Source organism: Lynx rufus, unplaced genomic scaffold (assembly GCF_022079265.1).
Source record: "Lynx rufus isolate CCGP_SWC_20201006 ecotype Redwood Valley unplaced genomic scaffold, mLynRuf1.p SCAF_1, whole genome shotgun sequence".
NCBI classification, from domain to species: Eukaryota; Metazoa; Chordata; class Mammalia; order Carnivora; family Felidae; genus Lynx; species Lynx rufus.
The window spans coordinates 128,692,413-128,718,813 of NW_025814823.1; the positions used below are offsets into that span (position 1 = coordinate 128,692,413).

Consider the following 26,401-nt stretch of genomic DNA (forward strand, 5'->3'; position numbering starts at 1 on the left):
TCTTAAGCAGCCCGACGTGAAGCTCAATCCCATGACCATGGGATGATGACCTGAGCCGAAATCAAGAGTTGGACACTCAACCTACTGGGCCACCCAGGCACCCCCAAAAGCTATCTTGATTTAAGTTTTAAGGTGGGACTCCTGGAAAGAATACCATTTTAATAATGAGTTAATAGATGCAAGCAAATATGTGAAACAGGTGGTTAAAGCTTAAGTAGGAATTCATGAGGCGGCACCTGGGTGGCTCAGTAGGTTAAGTGTCCAACTCTTGATTTTGCTTCAGGTCATGTTTCCATAGTTCATGGAATCAAAACCCACATTGGGTTCTGCACTGACAACACAGCATGGAGCCTGCTTGGGATTCTCTTTCCCCCCACCCCCTTCTCTCTCTCTGCCCCTCTCCTGCTCACTCGTGCTCTCTCAAAATAAAGAAATAAACTTAAAAAAAAAAGTAGGAAGTCATGAGTAAGAAACAGAACCACAGATGACAATCAGCTTTCTCATCAAACCTCAGAAGTCTTGGATTATTGCTCAAAAAGTGAAGAGGTATTAACAGATCTTGTGTGGAGGGAGGTTTCTTGAAGAAACAAAGGGAGCTGATCTAACTTAACACAGGCAGCACAACCAGGCAGATCTGAAATCAGATGCTGCCTCTATTTCCTGAGGCAAGGGACAGCCAGTTCCTACCCAAGTTACCCAAGGGAATAACAAGAGTGCCCACCCATCCAGGGCTCTGTGTCAAGTATTACTCTAGGTGTTTCATTCATATGATCTAGTTAATTCTCATAGCAACACTATGAAAGACATATCATTATCTTCTATGTCACAGAGAAGTAAACTGAAGCCCAGAGAAGTTAAATAACTTGTTACTTAGCACACAATTATTATGCTGCAGGGCAGCTGTTCAAAATTCAACAGGACTCTAGTCTGTGGAGGGTGGTAAGAGAGGCAAGATGGCAAAAAAGACTTAGCCAATCAACCAACATTTGTTAACCCCAAAGTTGGCCCTATGCTGGAGATTCAAGAGTGGACCAGACAACCACTAAATTGTATACTTTGAATGCGTGGATTGTGTGGTACATGAATTATATCTCAATGAAGCTATTTTTAAAATGTAGACTAGACAGAGTTCTTGCCCTCTTGGAGTTCATATACAAGTACACAGTTATATAACATATGCTTTACAAGAGCAATGAGCCTAGAGTGCTTTTAGGAGAGGGCACTTACTCCAGTCTAGAGCTTGAATCATGGACAGAGATGAAGAAAGTCTTCCTGGAGGAAGTCATGTCTGAGCTGATCACTGAAAGGGTAAGTAGGAGCGAGGCTGATGTATCCTGCAGAAATGTAACTTGGGGATTTCTAATAAGAGAAAGTTAACACAATCTAATCAAGCTGAGACTTTTACACCTGAGATGGCTTGTAGTTCTCCTTACTGCTTATCTCCCTAGTCCACCATATGGAAAAGTGTCAAAAAGGATAAAGGTAGACTCAAGGAAAAAAAGTTTAAGTCCCCCAATGGGACAAATCTCCAAATTCAGTAACAAAATCTAGAAGTGTCAACCACCCACCCTCACAGATAGGTTAACACAGAGCTGAAAGTCTTTGCATGAAGAGGTCTGTCCACCGATAGACGAGGGAACAAAGCCAGCCTGCCTATTGTTAACAATTAGATGCTACCCTTCATATAAAAGAAACCATTTAAAATTTATGTGGTGAGTAAACTTTAGTAGACTGTGATAGTTCTGTTAAAATTACAGAAGGTGATATGAAACTGAATGCAAACTGAGGAAGAAATCCCTTTAAAATCTCAAAAACAGGGGCGCCTGGGTGGCTCAGTCGGTTAAGCGTCCGACTTCAGCTCAGGTCATGATCTCACGGTCCGTGAGTTCGAGCCCCGCGTTGGTTTCTGTGCTGACTTCTCAGAGCCTGGAGCCTGTTTCATATTCTGTGTCTCCCTCTCTCTCTGCCCCTCCCCCGTTCATGCTCTGTCTCTGTCTCAAAAATAAATAAACGTTAAAAAAAAATTTTTTTTTTAAATAAAATCTCAAAAACAAAGTTAGTCACCAGAATTTTCTAGCACTGCACAGAAAGGTGTTGTAAATGAAGGTTTTAAAAGACAGAATGATCAATCTCTAGAGAGGAGAACAGGATTAGTCAAGCTTCTTTTGCTTTCATTTTACCAATATTCTCACCTAGACCTGGATCTGTTAAGCAGAATTACCTACTTGCAATTTTGCTCAGTCTTTGCTTTGTCTACAGATATAACCAATTATAAATGAATGACTGGGGGGATTCTAGTTTATGAATCAGTTTCCTGAGTGTGGCTGGCCTTCCATTAACTCACTTAGGCCCTAAGAATGTATTTCTCCCCTCCAAACACACCAAATGACTTATGAATCTAGATCTCCAAGGTGGCCAGTTTGAGGGCTGTTCATGGAGACCCCAGACACAGCTTCAAAGAGAAGTGGGCAAAATTATCTGGAAGAATTTACTTTGCCATAGCAATATTTCTTAACAGTAAGTGGAAAGTTCAGAGCCGGAAGCTTTACTTCTCCTAAAACTCCGATCTCGTGAAGAGCACCACACAGACAACACTGCAGCTAAAAGGAAATGAGAGGACCTGTGTGAAGCGATAGCCTTAGACCCAAAGCACATACAGAATTTTAAGTGGTGGCCTTTAAATATATGCTACTGGGGCAGACACCTGGATGGCTCAGTTGGTTAAGTGCCCGACTTCATCTCCGTTGAATCAGGTCTTGATCTAACAGTTTGAGTTCAAGCTCTGCATAAGGCTCGCTGCTGACTGAGCACACCCCACTTCATATCCTCTGTCCCCTTCTCTCTCAGCCCCTCCCCCCACTCTCAAAAATAAATAAACATTAAAATATTTTTTAAAAATAAATATATGCCGGCAAGCTAATGTAATGAACTAAAATTAAGAGAACTTTTATATAATACAATAACCAGCCTATAAGACTTCTCCTAAAAGAACGTGATTTCTAATTGGATTAAAGAATTCTAACATGTTTCCCCTCTAAATAATCCACAGAAAATACTTGTCATTCTTTAAATGCTTTGTTCACTCCCCACTATACGAGAACATAAAACTATGAAAAATACTAGCAAGATAAAGAACATGTATCTAGAATCATAGAGCTGGGAAAGAATTTAAGAATTATCTAAATCTACTCTTTAAATTCAGAAAACTATATAGGCAAATGAGTATTGTATTTTTCCATTAGCATTCTTCAGACTGAAGTCAGAAAAACCTTGGAAAAATCATGTTTTTGCCTAAACTTTGCACTGAAAAACAGGACCTAAAAATGTGGAAAGCCTTCAGGTTTGCTAAAGCAGAGATGGAATAGGAGAGTTATGTCCTAGCCCAGAAGTTACAGTAGTTTTTATCTCAGATCAATGGAGTGAAGAGGTATCTCGAGCAGATCTGAGGCATGTCCTGGAATACTGTGTAATAATACCAATCGCAAGGTGAGAACCTGTCTGAGCTCTGCCAACCTTATCTAAGACCTGAGGTCTGGGGTGATTTTTAATCTTTCTGAATCTCTATTTCCTATTTACTAAATGAGGACAATATAGTCCGTCTAAAAGGTTTTGTAAGTAATGGGGTGCCTGGGTAGCTCAGTCGGTTGAGCATCTGACTTTGGCTCAAGTCATGATCTCACAGTTCGTGGGTTCAAGCCCCGCGTTGGGCTCAGTGCTGACAGCTCGGAGCCTGGAGCCTGCTTTAGATTCTGTGTTTCTCTATCTCAGAAATAAATTTTTTAAAAAATTTTAAAAATAATAAAGAATAAAAGGTTTTGTAAGTATTAATCAATGGCATGGTTAACCTTAGGAACTACATTGGGTAAAGGCTTTACCTTTACAGACTGGGAACAGTAAACTAAGATGCAAACCTGAAGGTTATTTACCTGTACCCTAGTACAACCCACAACACCACAAACACAATTCCAGACACCATAATAGGATTTTGAAAGAGGGCTGGCCCCAGCTGTCTCAACACGTAGCTCTTAGGAAAATATACAATGACATTTCAGCTTCTCTGCAAGTTGTGACACTTTAATGTTTCAAAACCTAACCAGTACACTTAGGAATTTAGCACATGATTGGTACATATGAATTTTAAATTACTGGACAAAATATAGATTATTCAATAAATAATGTTAGAGCAAACAGGTAACCAAGCGGAAAAGAAAGTGGAATTCATATCTAATCTTATAATCATATATAATCTTATACCAAAATAAATTTCAGAATCATTAACAATTTAAATATAAAAATAAAACCATAAAAATACCTGCTGGTTGGGAGATCTGAATAAAGAGAATACACAGAATCTCTCTGTACTAACGTTATAGGTTCCTGTGCATCTATAATTATTTCAAAATAAAAAGTTAAAAAAAATACTTGCAGAAACCTGAGCTAATTACTTTGTAATACTGAAATAAAGAAAGACTTTACCATGATGACACAAAGCACAGAAGACAAAGATGTTAAGATTAATTAAACATGCTCACCTACAATTAACTGTTTATGCACGTCAAAAGCCTAAGCATACAAAATCAAAAGAAAAAATATGTACACCTTATATCCTATTTCATATCCCGAAATACATGCATCTTATAAGCTAATTTCCTTAATATATGCACTGCCAATAAATTAATAAAAAAGCCAACAATCCAATAGAGAAATGGATAAAAGATATGAACAGTTTATAGAAAATGAAATAGAGGGGCGCCTGGGTGGCGCAGTCGGTTAAGCGTCCGACTTCAGCCAGGTCACGATCTCGCGGTGCGTGAGTTCGAGCCCCGCGTCAGGCTCTGGGCTGATGGCTCGGAGCCTGGAGCCTGTTTCCGATTCTGTGTCTCCCTCTCTCTCTGCCCCTCCCCCGTTCATGCTCTGTCTCTCTCTGTCCCAAAAATAAATAAATGTTGAAAAAAAAAAAAATTTTTGAAAAAAAAAAAAAAAAAGAAAATGAAATAGAAATAGCTTTAAAATACATACAAAAAAAGATGACCAACCTTACTCAGTCATGGGACAAATGCACATTTAAGCTAGAGAAACAGAAATATCACTTTTTACTGATAAGATTGGTAAAGACCATAAAGTTCAACGACATATTTTTTAGCCAAGGTGTACAGAAACAGTAGTTACTTGCATACATTGATGGAGGGAATGGTAACTGGTACAATCTCTGTCATTAGACAATAACTGCTGCAAAGCATAAGTTCTGTATGTATGCATCTGTGTGAAAAGCGCATGTATAAGATTTTTTACAAGAATCTTTTAATAGCAAAAGAAGTAGAAACTATCCAAATGTCCACCAACGTGAGACTTGTAACAAGCTGGTTTCATACCAGGGAATAATATACAGTTATAAAAAAAGAATTAAGTACCTTAACCTATCTGTCATGAAATAGTTACTAGAATATATAATTAATGCCAAGTACAAGATAAACATTTCTTTATTATATGCATAGAATATTTCTGGAAAAATCGGTAAGAAACTGATAACACTGGTTACTTATTTGAATAAAGCTAAAAATTAAAATACTAATAATATATATTTATTGTTTCCTAAATTTTATGGCCACACATAGAAGGGAATAAACTAAGCAGTAATGATCACAAGTATACACATTTGCTGAGTCCTTGGTACAAGCCTGAAGCTACATCATACTAAAAAGAGATTATTCACTAAATAGGGACAGTAACATCATCAATACAAGCCAAAGTCATCGGTAGCTCACTTTCTTCCTCATGTCCCAAATTAGTATAGACCCTTGAAATAAAGCACATACTCAAATGTTTACGAAAGAAAGAATGAATAAATGAATGAATGAAAGGATGAATGGATGCGATAGATAAGATAGATAGATAGATAAGTGGTTAGAATAAAAAAATAGAAGCTGTAGGCTGTGATCTACCTCTGCTCCTATTTCCTTCTGTCATTAGGCAAGTCTTACTCTCCTTGTGCTTCCCTGTACAAATAAGAGGTGTCAGAATGCATCCGTATTTAAGAACCATGATCAAGATCCCTACATGATTTGCTGGATAATTACTTATGTGGTCAGCAAAACAATGCTCACCCCCAACCCCATGAAAACTTCATGGCTTAATCCTTGGAATGTGTGACTGTGTTACATTGCAAAAGGGACTCTACAGATAGAATTAAGGTCACAGACCTTAAAGTAGGAAGATTATCTTGGATTATCCAGGTAGGCCCAATGTAATTACAGGAGCCCTTACAACTAGAGAACTGTCTCTAGCTGCAAGAAGAGAAAGTCAAGAGACATGGCAGAAGAGGAAGGTAAAGAGATTCGAAACATGAGAATTCAAGGCACCATTGCTGGCTCTGAGATGCAGAGGCCCATGTTCGAGGACTGGAGAGATGCCCCTAAGGGCATCCTCTAGCTGACAGCCAGCAAGGACATAGGGACTTCAGTCCTACAACCACAAAGAACTGCATTCTGCCAGCAACATGAATGAGTCTGGAAATAGATTCATTCTAGAGCCTTCTGATAAAAGTCCAGATGGCCAGCACCTTGTAAAACACAAAGTAGAGCAATCAACCTTGCCAACCGGGACATCTGACCAAAAGAATAAATAAACAACGTGAGTTTTAATTTGTGTTATTTTAATCCACTAAGTGTGTGATTTGTTATGGCACCAATAGGATACTAATACACTACCTTTCTTTTCAGTTTAAGAATGATTTGTTGAGCCTCTTCTACATGTTAGGCCCTGTGCCACGTGTTTAGGATAGAAAAGTGGGTACAGGTTCTCAAAGAGTTCACAAATACAGAAACCCACTGACCTACACAATGATAGAGGTTAGCACAACACACTACAGGAATACAGAGAGCAGGCCTCTAACTGGCCTCAGACAGTTTACTTACCACTTCTGTAATCCCTTCACCATCCAAAAAGCCCTTCCCCAATGAATTATACTATCAACCTCAAAACAAGTCAGAAATTGCAAGCCATCCCAAACTCCACTGACCCGTCAAGATCTGTGATATATACCACCCTAATAATATTTCCCATAAAAGTCCTGTCTCTTTTCCTCACCCCAACTACTTCCTTCAACCCCTGATTGCACCTTCCTGATACTTATCATATCTTACCTGGATCACTTACCTCCCAACTAACTCTCCTGATTCAGTAGCCATCCATTTCCCACCATCCACATGAGCCAACCCTCTAAGGATTAAATTGATCATACTGTGTGCCAGCTCAAAAATCCTTCGAGATGCGTTGCAAGTATCAGTCTAACTCCTTGGTTATCCTTAGCAACCTTTTTAAGCCCTGCTACGGCAAAAAGTCTCTCCTTGGCTTCCAATCCCAGGGCCTAGGAAGGATCTGCTATGAAGATCCTTCGAAAGTATTTGCTGAAGTAACCAAATTAACCCCTGACTCCAGTCTCATCTCTTACCTTATAGCAGCCTCTTTGCACTATGTGCCTACTACTCTAGACTTGCCAGAACCAGGCTGCTCCAGCTGCCCTCTCTCTATGCCCCAACTTTTCCTCATGGCTAAAAAGCCATGTTCATCTAGCTGGTAAGCAGATCTCATTTTTAAAGATTTTGCCCTCCTCTAACAGGATCTCTCCTCCCTTATAGCTCAACCATTCAAGGAAAGTGTCTAGTCTCTTCTGTACCCCTGTTGTAAGCTGTCCCCTCTTCCACCATGACATCTACAGCAACCCTCAAGAGCAATGCTACTCAAAGGTAGCCTGTGGACTGGTGCTAATGAACAAATGGTGTATTACCTGTCTGAATCAAGCTAAGTTCAGAAATCAAGTATAAGCATTTAAAATTTTTTATGGCAATTGGACATTGCTGTGACATGCAAGTATGTGACACTGGTTAAACAAGATGTAGACCAGTTTGGGTGTTGTTGAGTTTGTGCGGTGAGTCACATGTGGTACAGATTGCATTTTAATCACATGCAACAAGACCACTTATTGGTTCATGAGAGAGTGAAAAAAACAAAAAACCCAATTGGTCCACCACCACAGACAGTATGAAAAGCACTGCTCTAATGCACTCAGGCATGTTCTCATCTCTCACCTTCTGATACGCTATTGGCTGCCTAAAAATGCAGATGTCTGATAAACATCAGTGAATAAATAAAGACATGAATGATAAGAAGACCTCCTGAAAGACATGATACCTAAGTTGCTTTTAGTATGGGGAGGAATTGAGCACTTTGAGGTACCAGAATGGGAAAATGCACTGAGAAAGAAGTGCTGATGAGGAATAGTGAGAAAAGATGTTGCATAGGCAAAAGAAAACTTTCAAAAGTGAAATATTATGCAGAAGCATAATTATGTAAGGGAACTCAACCAGGCAGTTTTGCCAATGTCTTACCACCCTGGTCCCCTAAAGCTTATCCCAAAAGCAACCCCTTACTGCAGTGTCCTAGCCTCACCTATAGGCAGAGGGAGCCCCTGATGGGTTTCAAACCAGTATAGTGGCCTAGCTGTATAAATGATGAATGTAAGGGGGTGAGCATAAGTGTAGGGACACCAACTAGGATTTAATTACAATCGTCCCAATGAGAAATGCTTAAAGGCTTCAACAAGGGTAAAGATAGTTGGGTGATGTGCAGTGTCGTAGACATGAAGTCAAGAAATATTTATGAGGCAACACAGGAAGGGTTAAGTGATTAACTACACAGGATTAAGGGACAAGGTAACATGACTAAAGTTTCTGGTTTGGTTTGAGTGACAAACGTCTATGGTTGCAACACCAGATGAGATTAGGAGCACAGAAAGAGGAACAGGTTTAAAGGGCAAAGGATTGGTAAATTTCAATGTGACAAACCTATGGAATATTCAGGTAGAGATGCCCAAAAGGCATTTGGGAGAAATTTCAAGGTGGAAGATACAGATTCTGAAAGCTTTCACATCTAGACGGTGATTAAAACCACAGTAATGGATGAATGAAGAAAAACAGTGGTGTAAAGACAAACCAGTGGAGAATACCATCCTTTATAAGTGGTAGGCTGAGGGAAAGAATCTTACAAGGAAGAAGACATCACAAGAAATTAGTACACGCAGAATCACAGAAAGAAATGTGGAGAAAATTCTGAAGAAGAAACGGTGACAAATAGCCATATGCATAGAGAGGTCCAGTGTGACAGAGCTGAATGGTCTCTACCAACTTAAGTCAAACTGGAAGCCCCTGTGACTTTATGATAAAGCTGACTGATGACGCAGAAACCAAAATACGAAAGCTGGTGAGTAACAGAAGACACTGGATAGGCCACTCTCAAGAGGCCTGTTTGAAAAAAAAAAAAAAAAAAAGAGACAAGAAGATATAAAATCCAGCTGTATCATTTTGGTAAAACCTTAAGTATGTTTAGAGTGAGAGGAAGAAACAACAGAGAGAAACAAGGAAGAACAACCAATGAAGGTCTGGAGGAGAAATGGAGAGAATGGAGACAGATATGAGATGGTGCTCTTCCTCTAATGGAGCAGGGTGCCACCTCATTCTCCAAGAAGGGGAAAGAAAAAGGAGGGCAAGATGTTGAGGAGTTTAATAAGACAGAAGAAAGTCTTTCTCAGGGCCTGCGTCTGGATTAGGGCCATACCTATGAGTTCCAATAATACCTTATTGCCTCACCATAGCATTTACCATGTACTGTAACTGCCTAATTTATCTATACACAGCACTAAACTGTAAACTCCAGGAAGGTATGGGCTGTATTTGTCCTGTTCACCACTCTAAACTCAATGTCTAGCATAATGCCTGGCACAAACTAGGACATAATTAAATGTTAACTTGACTAAATGGGGCCAAAAAATTAAAAGAGATTCAGCAACAAAAGCTTCAATTTTTCTAGCAAAGTAGGAGGTGAGGCCAAGAATTTAGAAAATAGGGTTTGGTGGAATAGTTTTGGAGAGTATGGGAAGATCAGGATACCTTTTGAGAGGAATGGAAAAATGAAAATCCTTCAAGGGCAAATTTCAAGCAGCTCTTCTCAATCGTAGTTGCACAATGGAATCACCTGAACATTAAGAAATACTGATAATTGGTGGGGCACCTGGGTGGCTCAGTCAGTTAATAATCTGACTTCGCCTCCAGTCATGAACTCACAGTTCTACGTCGGACTCTGTGCTGACAGCTCAGAGCCTCGAGTCTACTTTGGATTCTGTGTCTCCCTCTCTCTCTCTGCCCCTCCCCTGCTCGTGGTCTGTCTGTCTCTGTCTCTCAAAAATAAATAAACATTAAAAAAAAAAAAGAAAAATAAATACTGATGTTTGAGTTCCACTCCAAAATTTCCAATTTCATAAGCCTTGGCAGCCAAGGCATTGGCTTTTTTTTAAAAAGTTCCCAAAGGATTCTGTTATGCAGTCAAGGTTGAGAGTCACTGAGTGGAAGGATTAAATAATGTTGGTCTGAGTGAAGCTGAGACTGGAAATCATGAATTGGCAGAGTCACCATTTCACCCAATTTTCTGCAATACTGTTCAGCTACCTGAGTATATGTGCGGAGGACCACTGGAGATTTAATTTGAAGTTGGTGCTTTGCCAGATACAAATGAAAGTGAAACAAGTATATTGCTGACAAACTGAGGAAAAACTAAGGTCCTTCTGAGTGTGAAGAGAGGGCGGTGTAAAAGACCTGAAGAGGAAATTAACAGAAGACAATGGAGGAGGGGAAGGAAAAAAAGGGAGGGAGGCAAACTATAAGAGACTCCTAAAAACTGAGAATAAACTGAGGGCTGATGGGGGGTGGGAGGGAGGGGAGGGTGGGTGATGGGTGTTGAGGAGGGCACCTGTTGGGCTGAGCACTGGGTGTTGTATGGAAACCAACTTGACAGTAAATTTCATATTGAAAAAATAAAAAGAGCTGAAGAGAGTGACAACGCGGTTGGAAGACGGGATAGTAATTTCTTCTCACCACGTGTTCATGTGATACGGCTCAGAGAATGGTGATGAAAGCAGGTGGTAAACAGTGTTGAAGAGGTTATCACAGTTGGGTCAGACAAGGAACTTTGACATACTCACACACTGGCATCAAAAAGGATTTTGCAGCTTCCCAGAGCAAGAGTAGGTGTGGGGATAGAAAAGTAGACTAATCAGATGCCAAAGTCCACAATGCATTGTAGAACTGAAGAGGAAAACTATGAACAAAGCGCCTTAGCAAAGGCAGAGAGCACAAAGCCTGAGAGGGAGACATTCAGAAAAGGAGAGTTTTGTTTTATTTTATCATGGAAGTGGAAAAGTAACAGTTTCATTCAAACGTGGCAAGGAGAAGACAGGGGAATTCTGGCCAGTCCACCTTAGACATGTACCTTTCAATATGATAGAAAGCCTCCATTTCTCTCACCTCTACATCAAACCCGTCGGCAGATCCTGACAATTCTATGTTCTAAATATATTCTAGAATCCAACCACTTTTCACTCCAGTAGTGGCCCAAACCACTGTCATTCTTATCTGATTTACTGCAATAGCCTCCTAACTGATCTTCCTGATTTCACCTTTGTCCTCGGTCAATGTATTCTTCACACTGGAGAAAAAAACAAAATAAAAAATACCCAACTCATATCACTTCTCTGCCTAAAACATGGCAATGTCTTTCTACCTCATGCCAGTAAAAGTCCAAATTCTTACAACGGGCTATAAGGCCCTCCATAATCTGGGCCCTGACTACCTCTCTAACTTTTCCTCCTTCCCACTTCCCTTAGCTTTAGCCACATTGGGTGTGGCTCCTTAGCATTCCTTGCACACATCAAGAATGCTCTTGCCTCAAAGCATTTGAAACCGTTATCCCCACCACCTGGAATTCTCTCTCTCTCTCTAATGTTTTTTTAACGTTTATTTTTATTTTTGAGAGAGAGAGAGCGTAAGCAGGGGAGGTACAGAGAGAGAGAGGGAGAGAGGATCCAAAGCAGGCTGTGTGCTAAAAGCAGGGAGCCCGATGCGGGGATCCAACTCACAAATCATGAGATGGTGACCTGAACCAAAGTTGGACGCTCAACCGCCTGAGCCACCCAGGCGTCCCTGGAATTCTCTTCCTGAAGATAATCTGCCATGGCTGTGGCTTCACTTCTTTCAGCCCTCTGCTAAAATGTCACCTTCAGCACTGCACTAACACATATGTCCCTATCTTTATTGCTTTATTTTTCTCCACAGCACTTTTTTAACATTATTTTTATATATTCCACCAATATTCTATATTTATTTGCTTTCTGTATCATTCCCCACACCCTCCATAACACCCTAGAATATAAGTTCTTCAAAGGCAGGGATCTTTATCCATTTTGTGCATTGCTGCCTCTCTAGCACCAAAACAGTACCTGAGATGTGGCAGACACTCAAATATTGTTCAGTGGATGAATGGATGAACCTTCTCATAAGTAGTGTACAGAAAGGGGTGGGAGGAAAGAGCCACATTCAGTCATGTTTGGAAGGTGATGGGACTGAGGATAGAAGCATTTGTGAACACGATGGAACACAGTTTAAAAGATAAAAGAGATGAAAGTGTGGTTGACAGTAGGAAACAAGAGAAAGGCTGTAATACCCAGTAAGGGGTTTCTCTTGTAAGCAGTAAGCAATAATTACAAGAAAGAGAGGAAGAGTGGGAATCAACTGGTCTCAAATACCTTGCCTTTGAGACAAACCAGAATTTGCAATAACAGATTCAGCCCGGGTGGGAAGAGAAATACGACAGGAGCCCCAAAAGTGGAGGGAGATGGTATCCAGAGGTGGGTGGGTAGGTCATGTGGATTGATGAATCCTAGAGAACACAATAATCATACTAGTCTTTTCCATTATATATTTGAACACAGGGAAAGTATTATAAAATATATAATAATACACATCCATAAAATATACAGATAGGCCCATAAGAGGAAGAAAAATAAGTGGCCCTCAAAGAAAATTGTGGATAAGAAAAGTAACTAATAGTAAGATTAAATTAATTCATCCTCACTTTCTATTTATGGGTACAATTCATTTATGCAGCCTTACCCACTGGAATGAGTGTTCCACAGAAGTATATATTTTATATAACAGAAAGGCTAACCCTTAGGTGCAACCACTTTAAAAAGTACTTGTGGAAAAAAAAAAAAGTAAAACATTTTTTGAAAGATTTCAATCATCTTATATACTGAACTTTCCTGGATAATTCAAGGATATTACTGAGAGCAGGGGTATCACAACAGTACCCTCTGTGACTACTGGGGCTGAAGGTATGACCTTTGCCTACAGTAAAAACTTCCAAACTTCCAGGCATTTCAAATACCTGCATCTGCTTTTAATAGATTTCCTGTCCCCTCCCTTGTTAGCCATCACACTTGGCTTGTCACCAGCATTCCCATTGCTATAAGATCCTACTTATTCTAATTTACTGTCCCTAATCTGCTATGGGAGGGGAAATAAAATAACCAATAATGTTGGACTATGTAAAATAATGCGAAAAAGAATATGATTAAACACCAGAGGCTCTCTCTAAAGATCAAACAGAAGTTTACTCAATGGACTTCAGGACACTGTTTTCTCTGCTCAGGTATGATTGCTCTGCTTTCTTACTGTTTTCAATAGCATTTTAGGATCAAAACTTCCTGATAAATGCCTTCTGGGTTAGCATACTGTTCTGTATTTACGTGACCTTCTTCATTCAATTCTAAGAAAATGATTATTATTAAGGTCTTAGTCTTGTTTAACAAATTAAAAACTAACACAGATTTAGGACAGGATTTGTATTTATCCTGGGTCTGCAAAAGATTATTTCCAATTGAAAATGAAATCTATAATTTGGTTATTTTAATCAAATAAAAGATTTTCCCAAGGAAAATGAAGTTACATTTCTAGGCTAGTAGACATATTGATTTAATGCAAAATATACGTAAAGTATATTTGTAGTAAAGAATAGTGTTGCTAAATACCATTACTTAATGTTTAAGGTAAATAATTTTGATATGAAAGATTCTGGAAGCAACAACTTACACGAACATTTCCCCCCACTATTTATCTAGATAGAAAAATATAGCTTAGTTCAATCTTGTCTTGGTGTGGGCCTCTCTATTTACGGCCTTTTCGAACAATAGCTCAGCATCAGCAAGCAGAAATTACAGATAATACAAGATTAAAACAATGACTTTCCTATAATAGTGGTCTTGGTGAATATTTACAAACATATTTCTAGGTAAACATAGAAAGACTTTTCTTTCTAATTAGTTATACACAAGATACTTAAATAATTTCCATGGAGTCTCCTTCTGGTGGGGGAGGAGAGAGGCAAGGGAGAAATTCTAGTTCTTCCGGCTTTATCTACCATTATGAGTTTTAACCACCTGATCTTTGAAATATTTCACAAGTACAAATTCTAACTGCCCCTTCATAAAGTTATTACCTAGAAGAGGCCACCTTGGTTAAAAGCCTCAAAGTAAATGAGCATGTAGTTTGTTCACCTCACCTTCAATGATTACCAATGCAGAGAAATAAAGAAATGTCCAGAATCTCAAACAAAGCATTTCCCAACCCAGTTTCTCCAAGACAAGTTTTGGCACCACAATCCACCCATGCTTCCAGGCTTCAAACCTTGCCCTCTATCTTTCGCTCATCCAGACCTTCTTCTCCGCTTTTCCTTCATTCCTCTGCCCTTCTCAGTCCTTTCCATTCATACAGGCACATGCCCATCTAGGCTCTGTCCTGCTTGACGGGCCAACTTCTTCTATTTCACATCTAACAGAGTCACAAGCCAGCGACCTGAACTGCCCAGCTCAAAGCACTGTGACCAGGTCTTTTCTCTTTTCAGAACCCTCCAGTAATTTATAATGTCGTGTTGAACCAAGCTGTAATTCGTACTTATGGACTTGTTTAACTGGACTTCATTTACCCTTTACTCTCCCCTCATACTCTGATTCCTGATCAACTACTCTCTTAGCCAAGACGATTTTCTTGCTGTTCCCTGAATTCTCTCTGACACACCTTCGAAATAACTGAAACAGGAATAAATTATTCAGAGATACTCAAGATTTTGCCTTTTCTTTAAAAGTTTTGCACCTTTAAGAGGATAACAATTGTTTATTTTATTACAATGGTGTGATAATTGTACTGTAGTCATTGTTAAGTTCTTATCTTTTGAAGATAAACTGAAATATTCACAAATGAAGTAAGATTAGCCATGAGCCTGGGTGATGTGTACATCCAGTTCATTATATTGTTCTCTCCTTTTATAAATATGGTTTTTTTTAAAGGAAGAAATAAAATTTCCATGTTGCAAATGCTTGTAAAGGTTTTTATTAAAAGTATGCTAGATGATTCTTGTTCTTCATCTAAACAGTTCTCAACTTTTTTCCTCAAGAAAAACTTCAACCACATTTTAAAAATGGCCTTTAAGAAGCTGCAAAGCAATTTATTAAAATGTTCGCAAGAATAATTTCTGCTTGGTGGTATTACAGGTGATGGGTTTTCTGTTACAAGTTTTTTGTTTCATTTCCCAACTTCTAAAATCTGCATACACTTTTTCATAGTCAGAAAATAATCTGATTTTTCTGATTATATGAAAGTATTATTTTTCACATCGGGCACTGAAAATCTGTCTATATTATAAATCTCTATAGTCTATGCTTACTGTGAAAAATATGAATGAAAAACATGAACATGAATCTCCAGTTATCTATAAAATATCCTGTAGTTTGACAGTAAGATGGCAAGGCAACATTTTTATGATCACTTGGGAAGTGCATCCTAAGATAATTCTGGAATGATAGACTGGTAAGATTATGGACTCATTTTGGCAAGACCATCTTATTGACTCCTACAACTGCTCCTAATGGACACTCTAAGAGCAAACGGTCCAGAGGAACTGGGCATTTCTGGGAATGTGATATGCAATATTGTACACAATTTTCATTTTAAGCTTGGCTTGGGTAGGGTTCTTGCCTGGATACTGATATATAGCTGTATTTTGTTTTGTTTTCTCCTCTTTTGCTGGTGTTGGTTTTTGTTTTTTAGGTGAAGATGGAGATAGAAGAGAGGGAAAGTTTCTCTTTATCCTTGAATGAGAGAAAACAGTTTATGTGGTTTTGACTTTTTTGCCCCCGACATCATTCTCTCCTCTTCCATCTGCACATCACTTTATTTGGTGCAGAACTAGTTGCCCATTCTCTATGTGAGACCTAGCTGAGAGGCTCTCAAAGACCTTGCTCACAGTTCTATAACTCAGACTGAGAGTCAGTATCAGAAACTACAAGGTCACTGGAGGAAGGGCTCATGTCTCCATTCATTTATTCAATAAATATTTGAGCACCTACTATGTGCCAAGCACCCTTCTCCACACCAAAGATACACCAAGATCTCTATTCTCATGCAGTTAACTTGTATGGGAAGACACACAAGTAAACAAAGACAGACACAAACATAAATAAGACAAATAGTGACAAAAGTTCTGAAGAAAACGAAACAAAACAGAGTGATATGACAGGGTCACCGAGGACAGAGGGCTGTTAACAGTACAAGGGTAGTTAGAAAGATCTAGAACACCTGAGTAGATATGAAGGGAAAGTGGTCCTGGAGGGGACAACAAAGGCAAAGGCCTAGAGGCAGGAACAAACTTAGTTTAAGTCAGACGAACAGAAAGCAGAGCACAAGGAGGAGAGAGATGCTGGATGCCTTGGGGAAGTGGATACATAAGGTCTTGAGGCCTAAATTGAAGAGTAGGGGTTTTATTCTAGGTCCATCTAGGGAAACCATCAGAGGCTTATTTGTTGTTGTTGCAGTAAACTATTTCTTTTCCTTTTTTAAAATTATGGTAAAATACACATAACAGAAGCTTTACCATCCTAGCCTTTTTTAGGCGTATTGCTCAGCAGTATTTAGTACATTCCTATTGTTCTGCAACCACAGCCACCAACTACCTCTAGAATTCCACATCTTGCAAAACTGAAAACTCTTATCAGAGGCTTTTAAGCAAAGCAGTGACATGATCTGACTTATGTTTTTAAAAATTAACTTGGTTGCCTGGTAAAAAATTGATTGTAGTGAGACAGTAGGATTAGGAGTTTATTGAAGTAGATAGATTGAGGATACATTTTGTGCACATAGCTGACACAATTGCTGCTAATTTGGATGTGGGCATAAGATAAAGACAGAAATGAGGAAAGGAGATGACTTCTAGATTTTTACATCTCCAGCATCTAGCCCAAGCAAATAGGTAACGTTCAATTCATAAATAAATAGAAGCCTTTTTTTCCTAGAGAACTAGGACAAGAGAAATGAAAACTACCATACATGCAGGAGATGATATCTTTTTTCGGTCTGTACTAATTGCATCCTTGTAACACGGATAAAGTCTACACAGTTGGTTCATGCCAACATTATATGCTTAATTCCAACATTAACATTAAAGGCTAATACTTTTCCATGCACACAGTTAAATTTTAACAAGCATTTTACATGTATTACTTCATGTCTTTCCTAAATCAGTAGCTTTTATCCTGTGAGACTACAGTGCTATGGGTCATGTTCCTGAAGATTACATATGCACAAGCAAGTTTGATGTTTGGGAGAGTTATGGACCTTCTGAATTCCATCCATGGACCAGCAGGCTAAGATGCCCTGCTCTACCTTGTGTGAGTTGCTATTGTCTATCACTATGAGAATCTAGACCTTATTAGTCCAGCCCTCAAGACTTTGAAGAAATACTTTCGAACAATTTACCTTCATTAACATCCATAATAAATGAGTTATCAAGAGCCAGTACTAATGTAAAAATATCTTTGCATCTTTAGCAAAACTGTTATTGCAAGTATTATAAATGGAGTTATTCAAGATCCTCTTTATAACACCAATGTGATAAATGCCTTCTACAATTCATTTCTGGGAAAAATATTACCTTACAACATTTTTGTTTTATTGTTTCAAAAAAACTAAACCATTAGAGTCGTGGAAACATTTTCTTATTTTTTCAATATGAGCTCCCAGCTAACAGTTAAAATTTAGTGTTCTGTTTATCACAACTACATTACCTACATTTTCCCCTTGTAGGCTTGGGTCTTCAGGTACTTATTGTGAAAACTTCAAATCTTTTTTGGAAAAAAGTGGAATGTAAATTATACATTATCTCATGAAAACTTTGCAACGGTCCTATTTCCTAAGCATATTATCTGCTCTCTTTCATGCTATTTTTCTAAACACGAGAAAATAGACTCGAAAGCCAAATACAGCAAGTGGCAGGATGTATAGTTAGATTATCTGTATTACAGATCCAGGTTTACCACTTGCCACCCAAGTGACCTTGGCAAAAATCACTTGAATTTCTCAGAGCCTCAGATTTCTGGTTTCTAAAATTCAGTTAAAAGCCCACATCACACAGGGTTGCAATAAGGACTGAGATGATGCATGCGAAAAGTTTTTCATGACATATAAAAGCAAAGAGGCAGGAGGAGGAGGAACAGCAGCTGCTGTAGTCCATGCTTGCCTGTTAATAAGAAGATGACTAACAACAGCCCTTCCTCTGTCTGCTGATGAAAGGCCAAAGGTTGGGACTCGGCAGATTTTTCAGGGGGTGCCCAGCAAAGCAATGGGCACAACTCATTCCACCCCTACCCAGCCCCACAGATGCCTACTTCCCTGAGACTGTCAGGCAGCCACCTAAAGGGCGTGGACTTGGGCTAAGGAAAGAGAATGAGGACAGGAAGGGATTGTTAGATAAGACAACAGGGCTTGGCCAGGAAGGTTTAGTCATCTTTGCTAAGATAATGTATTTTTCTTCTTTTACATCTTCAGTCATAGTTCAGGGTCAGGTTTTAACATACACAGGCCTGAGGACAACATTATATTGTTTGCGTTTCAGGTCTCCCTCATGTAACACAGGGGAAACATAATACTGGCCCTGTTCATATTCTACAGTAAAGTGTAGGGAATAATCAGTGTTGTTACTTGCAGACAAAGATGGGGTGGGGCAACTTAAGAACTTCAAAATTCAGTAGTAAAGGCAGCCTGCTTTCTGGGGAAATAAAGAGTGTAGACTCAGCTGACTGGCTCAAAAGGTTAGATGTCATGAGGATTGTCTTTGTATTAGGATAAACTATATGCAATTGCCAATCAGAGTTAGGGCTAACAAAGAAAAATAACTACTAAGCTATAAAAGCACCTGGACTCTGATCAGGAGAAGGTGTTTCCACTTCCAGGATGATAAATCAGCTAGTGGCCTTGGCGAAACAACTTGGCTTCAATGGGCCCCAGTTTCCTCATCTATCAAAGAGGAAGCCTAAATGATCTCTAAGGTCCTTTCCAGGTTAAAACACTTCAACATGTCATTAAGAAATTATCTCCATGCTCATGTGCCAATAAAGGTTCCACCTCCTCCCCATAGGTGCCAAGACAACTCTGAGGTGTATCCTGCCCTGAGGGAAGCCCAGCTGCCCACAGTGGCAGGAGCAGCATCTTGACCAACACATCCTATTCTAGCTACCTCCTCCCCCTCTCTCTGTTGATCATGTCTAGAATCACCCCTCCAATAAAGGGCTTACCAAAACCACAAAACAACAAAACCCCTATATTAGAAATTCAGATGAAAAGTACTACCTTATGAAGTGGTAAGAGCAGAGGCATATGAGTGCTAGAGTTCAGACTAAACTGGATTGGATTCCCAGTTCTGTTACTAACCACATGACTCTGGACACATTGCATAACTCTTATATGGCATGAGTCTCCTCGTCTAGAAAATGAGAACAAAATGACCTTCCTGGTAGGGCTGCTGTGCAGATTACATGAGATAAGGCATATAGAAAATGTTTTGCCATACTTTTATTTTTTTGCATTTAAGTTTGGTCTTTTTTCACTAACTTGTAATACTTCAGAAGAAAATAATTACTATACTGCCATAACTGGTATTTGAATCTAGAATAAGTTACACCTCACCTAATCCAACTTTCAGATTAGCAGCACTACGAAATTTATTAAGTTTAACAAACTAGCTAATCCTATACTATGGTTTTTTTCTTTTTTTCCAGTTTTTGCTTTCAATTTTTATGGCAGTCACTTAAGGGAGGTGGAAATCAACTCTAGGTTCTATATATTGGTTCACATTACTAATACAAACTTAAATGCTATAGGGCTGCTAAAAGCCGAACTCAAAACAGTATGAGTTATATGCCATTAGCATAATATGGTAAGCAAAGAAAAAAATCTGTATGTGCCCTGCTTTTTACATTCCCAATGGCAAAGTTTTACTTTGGTAATGTAGTAGGCCCAAAGAACATCTACAGAGGCAAAACTTCTGACTACTCACTATCCTACAGCATAAACTATTACAGTTAGACTAACAGCATCAGCAGTTTTGACTGGTTCTGGTTAGTTAATAAAAAAAAAAGTTGTTTCAAGAATCAAAAAATTATATACACACCATATTTACTTTACCTTAACACATAAAAATATGCATTAATTCCCCAATTTCCCAAAGTAATTCCAAGATTTTCCTTGAAGAATTCCTCCCCAATATTTTTATTATATTAACTACACTCAGAATTTATTTTCTACAATTTCTAGTTTTAATTTCCTAAGTAGATTGAGAACTAAAAAACAAAGACAAAACAGCAAAACAAACTTGTAAAGCAAGGTCAGGATATTTTCTTCCAAATTTTCATAATTTTCTCTCCAATTTTTTAATAGTTTTTCTGCCCACTTTTTTAGTCTCTCACTTTTATGGACTCTTTCTAAAGAATTCAACATTCCCGGGCACCTGGGTGGCTCAGTCCATTAAGCCTCCAACTTCGGCTCAGGTCATGATCTCACAGTTCGTGCGTTCAAGCTCCACATCAGGCTCTGTGCCGACACCTCCGAGCCTGGAGCCCGCTTCAGATTCTGTGTCTCCCTCTCTCTGCCCCTCCCTCTGCTCACACTCTGTCTCTCTCTCTCTAAAATAAACATTTAAAAAAAAAATTTTTTTAAACAATTCAACATTCCTTTCACAGAAACCAATACTCTTCTTTTGCACTCATGTTTCATAGATTTACACGACTATTACTGATATTTAAATGATCTAATCATAATAACACGTGTAACTGCCACCAACAGGCTTATGATAAATACTGTTGAGACAGTAACCCAGCAGTTGTAGAAATGAACACGCTGCACTCAACCTACTTTCTGGGAAAATGAAGAGTGTAGGCTTGGCCGATTGGCTCAAATGGTTAGATGTTAAGAGGATTGTCTTTGTATTAGGATAAACTATATGCAATTGCCAACATCTAACTCTTTTACCTAGAGTAATGGCAAGTGCCTACGTTCAACCTAGTATTTTTAAAGAAATATTAGCTATACTTAATGTTAAATATATCTACTAGACATTTTTTTCCCTCCCTTTAAACAATGATTAGTAGTTCCTGCAGCTTTATTTTTCAACTTCCACTCTACATTTACTCAGGAACTCACCCTAAGCTACTGAATAATCAGTATCTGGGCTCTGGTTTCCTAGGAATGTTACTTCTGCCTCCCACCTTGCTTCAAGTTAAAGACACACCTGTTAGAATTTCAGAGACTGAAGGTATAAGCATGTGCCTTCTAGATAACTGAATGAAAAACATCAGAGGGATTAAAATGTGAGATCAGCATTAGTTTGTTTATTTGTTTCTGAGATACAAATCTTTTTAACCCACCTGCCGAGAGAAGGCAAGAAAAAGACAAGCAAGAAGGGGATTGGGCAGAGAAGCCCTTGGACAGACCTAGGGTTAAGTCATCCTTAAATATGAGCACCCTTTAGGGGCTCATGGATGGTTCAGTCGGTTGAATGTCTGACTCTTGCTTTTGGCTCAGGTCATGATCCCAGTGTCATGGGATCAAGCCCCACATCAGCCTCAATGCTGAGCATGGAGTCTGCTTAAGATTCTCTCTCTTTCTCTGCCCCCCTTCCCTGCTTATGTACACACTCTCTCTAAAAATAAAATAAAATAATAATAATAATAATAATATAATAATAATAAATATGAGCAGCCTTCACTGTCCCTGTTCTGTCATTTGATTATAATAAACAAAAAAATCACAAAGGTGTTATTAAGACAAAACCCAGAAAGCTGGGACAGGAAGGAGGACAGGCTGTATTTAAATGAGGAGCTACTAGTCAACCCTCTTTTTCTAGTTTTCTCTTCTATCACTGACCCAGAAAGTCTAAATCAGGTTTTTCTTTGTGATTGCACTTATGCCCTCACCAAAGTACCATATGATATCAGAACTCTACTGTCTCATGTACCCTCTAAAATAGCAATCCACAGAGTCAATATGCAAAGTGGGAAGAAGCTAAACATTGTAATTTTACTTGGGTTCAAATCCTGGCTGCATACTTCCAACAGTGTATACTGAGTACCTTTCTTCACTCTCCTGCACTCATGTATACTATCAGAATTATGGTGCAGATCTTGCCAGCTTCAGAGGATTCATGAGCAAATGCATGAAAAGTGCTTTGCTGCAACTATTACTGATACCTAAAAGATGCCAAAACGTTTCATCTCATAACTGTCAATAAAAGATTTAAAACTGAACTGCAAGATTGGGTATTTTATAAACATGCAGCACAAGGACACTGATGAAAGCTTACTTTCTGTTCCAAAATTGTTATGCAAGCAGAACATAAGCAAGATATCAAGCGGAAACAATGTTGGTGGCTGTCCTTTCCAAAGAGAAATGAGCTACGAGATAGCAATCAGGTAGAGAAGAGAGATAAAGCCTCCAACAGGGGGAGGAGGAGAGCTTTCAGAAAGGTGAAGTTGCAAATGCCAGAGGGATGCTTTTAAAATTCAAATGTGAACAGGTCCCTCACTTCCTTGAACATTTTCAATGGCTCCCCACTGATTTTAGGATAAACTCCAAATCCTTCAGGTCCAACAAGGCTCTTAGCAACCTCACCTCACCTCATACACTCCTCTGCAGTTGTTTTATAGTATTTCCAATTTCAGCACAGCATCTGCATTCTCTCAGCCTGAATGTGATTTCCTGCCTTCATCTCATTTCTCTGCTGCCCTAACACTCTTCCTTCTTTTAGCTCAGGAGCATGATTTTGTCTGCCTTCCTCCATGTGACTTCTCCAACACTCTGTGTTTCTCACAGTTTTTCACACTGTACTGGAACTGTTTGCCTCTCTGCATCTCACACAGACCTGGCCTGGCTTTAGCATTCTGCTGCTCACCTTGCCTGACACAAAACTGACACTCATTTAAATGTTTACTGAACACACAACTTCTGAAACTCCCTACTTTGGGCCAGATTTATCTCTATTACCTTGTATTAGAGAGGACAAAGAAGGCAGGTAGCTGTTGTTTGAGGGCTGTGAGGCTGCTTCTCAAGAGAGATGAAAATCTGCCTTTCACCTGGCAGACTTATGTTATACGTTATACAGTAACTTAGTGCACCTGAATAATAGCCTGTTTAGAAATATTTATGATGGTGTGGCTACTTCTATCATTAACTAAATGGATAGTTTTACTTCCCAATGTAATAACATGTGCGCTTTTAATATATTTAAGTAAATTAGGAATAATTAGAAATCTCAACTTTTTTTTAGAAGACCAGTCTTATAAAGTGCCAAATTTGCATTAGTTTTCAACTTTTTCATAACTTGTGAGTGGTCCAAATTGGATGAGTATCTCAGAAACACATGTGAGATACAGTCCGCTCTCAAAATGTATTCATGGCATGCTTCTTTGCATGCTCTATGACGTGTTGTACTGAAATTCAAGGTTAGTTCTCAATTTAATACACTAATACATATACAGAGTCTCCAAAGTTACTTGTTTGGTAAACAACATTCTAACATATCCTAAAACTGATGTTTGCACACATAGGACACCAAGAAGAATAACCAGTTAACATACTTGGGAAAGTCCTATTTCTTCCATTCAACTACAAATTATCTGAGGACATGGGTTTTCTTTTACATACATTCCAATGTCTGACATAAACAAACTCCAGTTTATAAAGTGACATATCTGCCAAAGTAAGTATTGCTACAACTTAGATTTATAAGTGTTGTTTAGTGCACCTGTTCAACAATAGAGGATTAATTTATGAAATCACATTACAGTTGCTAGAATATGACACAAACAATAGGAATTTGGGAAATCGGATAAGATGAAAAATGCTTACTAGGTATTACATTAAAATCAAAGAATACTAAAATTCTACATGTACTATGATGTAGGAAAACATGCATAGAACACATGGAGAGAAACAAAGGCAAAAATCACAAAATATCCATTTTGGTAGAATTATGCTCAGTGGCTCAAAACTCTCATTGGTTCCCTTTTCTTACCATTTAGGTACCTTCTTGGTTTTGTCTTCTCACCTCAAACCTATGTAGGCACAGCCAACTGTTTCCAAACAGTTCCTCTTGGGACTAGTCCAGGCTCACATTACCTTATACAGAAGTTTTGGGAACAGGTTCCTATTAGGCATGTCTGCAGTCTCATCCCACTACCATCATATCTCCTACCAGAATAAGACAGTCATTCTACTGCTAAATATGTCTACTGTGGTAATCTCATTTATGTTTTATGCATTTTTAGGTATGTGTTATATTTTACAATAATATACTTTTTTTTTTTTTTTTTTGTAATTTACTGTGGTTGGTTCCTGTCTTGTTTTGCTAAGAATAGGATTCATCATTCTCTGTGGATATGGTCCTACTTCCACACTTCTAACTGTAGGGCTTACTCAGGATAACTGGGTTCCTCCTAGCTGCAGCAACTAAGTCACCAGAAGCTTTCCTCCCCCTCCAGGATGCTTGCCAGCTCCTCCATGTCTACCAATGTAAGCTTCTTCACACCCTGTAAAACCTGGCCCACCTGTGTGCTACCGTAATTCACATTGCATCATATGTGGCAAACATTTAGCAAGTAACTACTAATTGTAAGGCCTGAATATTTAATGTCCTAAGCTGCTTACAATATTTTTTGTGGATGTGGAACATTTATGAGAAGATACCCAACTGGAGAAAGTGACATATGATAAGTGATGAATGAGTGTTCAGAGGTCGTGAAGGAGGAGACTAGGGAAGAAGGGCTGGGGAGGGGGTACGGTTCGATGAAAGCTAGAAGGAAGAGACATTGTAGAAGTTGAAGAGATACATCACGATTGGGAGAGAAGTGATATGAGACAGGACTGCTGAATTTTGCACCTGAGTGACTAGGATAATGATGGGGCCCGTGACATAAATGATGTTAACTAGAAATGCTTTGAGGCAAAGCAGGGCAAGTCCACAAGGAATATTACAATATAAACTGACAGATGCTACTCTAAAACTGAGTAAGATACATGGAAAGCACAGAATCTTAAGGCAGCTAACTAGAGGCGATAACTAAAGTAACAAGGTTCTGTGAAATCTCTAAAAAAATAATGATAATAATGATAAATAAAATAAAAAAGAACCTAAACTAGTCCAAAGTCATGCAAGAGGGAATGTGAGACTGAGAACCTGATCAGTGATGCTTCAAGGAGCTCAGGACTTCAGGAAATAAGGAGGAAGAAAGGAATTCTAGGCGAGGCAGTATGCACAGTAGTTAAGGGCCCCAGTGCTGGTCCTGAGCCCCGGAGTTGGAATCCTCTCCTGCTACTTGAGAGTCCTTGAGCAAGATACCAAGTATTCATTCCCTCATCCATAAAGTGAGATAACATAATAATTTTACCCCACAGGATTGTGGTGAGGATTAAGAGTTAATGAAAGTTTTCAGAACAGTGCCTGGCACAAAAACACTCGATAAATGTCTGCCGTTGAGGGGAAAAGATTTTTTTCTAGTCCTCAGCGACCTCGGGGACAACAATTTCTGGCCAGCAGTAGGAGCAGGAATTACAAAGTAAGGGAATTAATAAGCAAGTGAACAGTAAGAAGGCAAAGGCAATCACAAAGTATGGATGATTCTTCCACGGCGGTTAAACAAAAAAATCGAGCTGTGAAACAAAAAGTAACCTGTGAGCATAGGGTTAAGTGAAAATGCTTTCTGAGGGGATAGCTTAGCAAGAGGGGAAAGGTTTGGCTCGCCAAAACTATTCTTGAGTGGGAGTGGGACTTGTTTCTCCTACCACACAGGGAGGTGGACAGGTGTAAGACCGGACCCTTCCTGTCCCGGCTCCCCAGCAGCTCGAAGGAGCGCTCGCTCGGCATCCGGTAACTTTGAATCAGCGCTGGCTGATGGGGGGGGAGGGGGGGCGGGCGATTTCCCAACCAACGATACCCTGGAAGATGCAACAACAGGCTTTCCCATCTCCATCTCCAGCACGACCTGTTCTATGGCTCAGTAGTCATCACCCTCCTCAACCAGCAGCAGTCGCTGGGACACCGTGCAGCTCAGAGAGCCAAAGAGGCAGCTCCCCGCTGCGAGAGCAGCACCCCCCCCCCCCCAAGTTCATTCCGACCTCAAGGACACAAAAGCGCCCCA

The 26,401-nt window shown here is 39.2% G+C and overlaps 1 protein-coding gene across 1 annotated transcript in view; it reads right to left on the reverse strand.

Annotated features, from left to right (window-relative positions):
• Positions 1 to 26,401, reverse strand: part of ELOVL7 (ELOVL fatty acid elongase 7) — a 74,132-nt gene that overhangs the window by 47,096 nt on the left and 635 nt on the right. The gene's annotated exons all lie outside the window — the stretch shown is intronic.